The 3,152-nt window shown below is 52.3% G+C and overlaps 1 pseudogene; it reads left to right on the forward strand.

Annotated features, from left to right (window-relative positions):
• Positions 1-240: 240 nt before the first annotated feature.
• LOC116881649 lies at positions 241-2,907 on the forward strand (annotated as a pseudogene).
• Positions 2,908-3,152: the final 245 nt, after the last annotated feature.

A 3,152-nucleotide genomic window follows, 5' to 3' on the forward strand; every position in this document is an offset into this window, starting at 1 on the left:
TGGAGTCAAGGGGGTGATTTTCACCTCAGGGACTTTGTAGCCTGGTCGTCTGCCATCCCAGCATCCCCAGGCTTGGATATAATGGGGACATCTCCTTCATACCCATGATGTCTGCATTGGTACCTGCTCGCCGGGTGGACTCACAGAGAGGCAGGGACATCCAACATGGGTGTTCTGAGAGTGCTCAGCTAAGGAGTCCTGGGATGTATCCCACTGAAGTCTCTTTTTGCTTCAGCTCCGATGCAGGCTCCCTGTCACCAAGGGCCATCGAGTGGTAACTTGGCTTTCCCAAGAGCAGAGGTGCAAAGCTCAGGAGCGCAGACACAGCCAGGCACACAGGTGGCTGATTTCCTGTGACTGCAGCTGGACCGGCAGTTGGACTGTGGTGACAAGAGAGCCAGGCTCGGCCTCTCCTCTGCCATCGGGAGCCTGGACGCCAAGATAAGTTCTGGGAACCAATGGCCGCTCATCTGAGGTGAGAGGGAAGGGGAGTTGGAAGCTCTAGTCCCTGTGTTGGTCATCACAGGCTTGTGGCTGCAGGCAGCAGTGGGCTGAGGTCGAACCCCATGATGTTCCAATATAGCGAGGTGAGCAAGAGCCTGGTGTTTATTATCAGCTCTGAACTGGTGTTGGGCTTGCAACTTCCTGGCTGTTTCACCGGCTGACTTCTTCCTCTTCTTACATATGTTCCCTTCAGTCCCCTTACTGAGAACCACAAAAAATGGGGTCTCCATCTCACTGATGTTGGGAACATGAAATATAATTTCTAGGATCCCTGATCCAACAAAATTGCTTGTCAATATGTATCAATTTGTCACATCTAATCCTCAGATCCCTGTGGTGTTTCAACTCTTGGAAATGGTTTCAGGGCATTGTTTCATGAGGGGAGGAGCAGCGTTTAGTGGCTCTGCTTAAGCCAGATCCCATCCTGCCTGGCTTTCTCAGAAAGGCTCGTGCACCCAGTTTTCTCTCCTTCAGCATCGTCAAGCCAAACTTCCCTGTTCGGTGCTCACAGTGACAGTGGAAATACTGGCCTCACAACACCGTCTCCTGCTTATTTTTGTTTTATCCCTTTCTAAGGAAGTAAGGGTCCACTTTGTTCCATTAAGTATATACGTCACACTCTCCTCTGGTCCTCCGTCTAGTCCCTCATCTCCCCTCACCTCCGGGGCCTCGTCCCCAGCCTCCAGTTCATCAGGATCCACCTCTGCTCAGAATTCCTGAAGACTGAGCTTCTCCACCCTCCTCTGGGTCCTGTCTTCCTTACCCTCCCGCACTCTGCATCCCTTCTTGGAGCCTGGGGTGGCCCAGGGCTCCTCTGTCAGGCGCTGAACTCCCTGAAAAATGAGGAGACACAGTTCCCAGGGGGAGGTGACATCAGCAGCAGCAGCACTGTGGCACCAGGGAGGGGCCCCAGAGAGAGACTTCAGTGAGTGTTCGGGAAGCACAGCCCAGACAAGGGACTTAGAGCTTGCCGCCCTTACTGTCTTCTCCCTGCAGCCTGTCACTTCTCCTTGGCGCCCACCATCCCGGCCCCGACTCATCCCGCTGGCTCCGTTCCTCTCTCTGTGACTCACGTCCCACAGAGGCCTGAGAAGGAAACCAGACTCCATGCCAGGTTCTTTGTCCACTTTGGTTATTATAACAAAAATGCCGGCAACGGGCTGACTTCTTAACAACAGAAATCGGTATCTCATAGTTCTGGAGGTGCGACAGAACCACAATCAAACAGGGGTACATTCCGGGCCCAGTGACACTGCCTTCTTGGTTCAGAGGTGGCCGCCTTCTGGCTCTGTCCTCACAGGGCCGAGAGGCGACAGATTTCGGTGTCGTCTGTTTTATAGGGCACGCATCCCTTTTACGGGAGGATCTGCCTCCCAAACGCTCACCCCACAATACCATCACACTGGGGACTACGTTTCAACCTATCAACTGGGGCGGGGGGGGGGGTGAATACACACTTTCAAGCTGTGACAGATGGTTTTACTCTGATTTGTTCCCACCAGCTCCCCCCGTAATCCTTCCACGGTCACCTGTTTCTCACCACCACTTTCCTCATTCTTTTGGATTCTGTGTGTTTTTTCCCATTTCAACTGAGCAGAAGGGGGCTTAGATTGTTAGGTTTCATGTCCCTCAAATCCCTATTTAGTCACTGACTCAGTTAAATATGTCTATGTACATACAGACACGCACATTTATATCCTATGTCACATACATGATGTCTATTCGGTGTGTATATTGTATGTAGTGCACATGTATGAAATGTACAGCATGTTGAGGTGTGTTGTGTGAATTCCCCAGCTTTCTCTTCCCTGGTTCCTCCCTAAAGGCTTCCCTTCAACCTTGACCTTGGCTGAGCTCTGCAGTCTCTTCCCTCCACAAGTACAGCCTCCTTCCAGCATGATTTCCTTGCCTTTGTCTTCCCTTCCCCAGAACTCTTTCTTTATACCATTGCTGTTTCTCTTGATTTCACATTTGTCCATTGTGAACCTGTTGGCCTCCTGGCACCATTATCCTTACAAGAGCGTGAGAGAGATGAACACAAAAGGGAAAAATCGATGTGCGTCCTTCGGCATCCCCTCACCTGGGGACCTGCGGCCTTTCTCATTCTGTCCACCGTCCTTCTTTGACGTCAATGTAGGTGGAGGCTCAGAAAGATCGTGAAGAGCAGCACATGCTGTCGATGTGCTTTTCTTTACAGAGCTGGCTTTGGATGCTTCCATGTGCATGAAGAACCCTCCCAAGCCGGAGCGTCATGCTGGTGAGGGCTCGAGGGACAGCCAGGATGCGTGTCAAGTCGTTGGCCACATGACAGCCCTCGGTGTCATGAAACAGAAGATTCCCAAGAGAAAACTGCAGTTTGGCAAGTGGAGACTGGCATGCAGATTCCATGGCCTTCAAGCTTAGGGCACAGAGGTAATCATGTCTTTGGCTCTTGAGGCACAGGTTCCTATTGCTCTCCTTCCGATTATAGCTCCACCCTCCCCCACCCACACACCCCCCCCCGCCAAACACACACACTGTTCTCTTCCTCATTTGGTCATTCCCACAGCTGGTGCGACCTCTGTAGCTGCCACCCTGCCAGCCCTTCCATCTCCATCACCTGGTTGCATCTGAGCTCTGCTGTGCTCCTGCTGGGCCTGTCCTGAGAG

Source organism: Lontra canadensis, unplaced genomic scaffold (genome assembly GCF_010015895.1).
Source record: "Lontra canadensis isolate GAN:19392208 unplaced genomic scaffold, GSC_riverotter_1.0 scaffold75, whole genome shotgun sequence".
Classification (NCBI taxonomy): Eukaryota; Metazoa; Chordata; class Mammalia; order Carnivora; family Mustelidae; genus Lontra; species Lontra canadensis.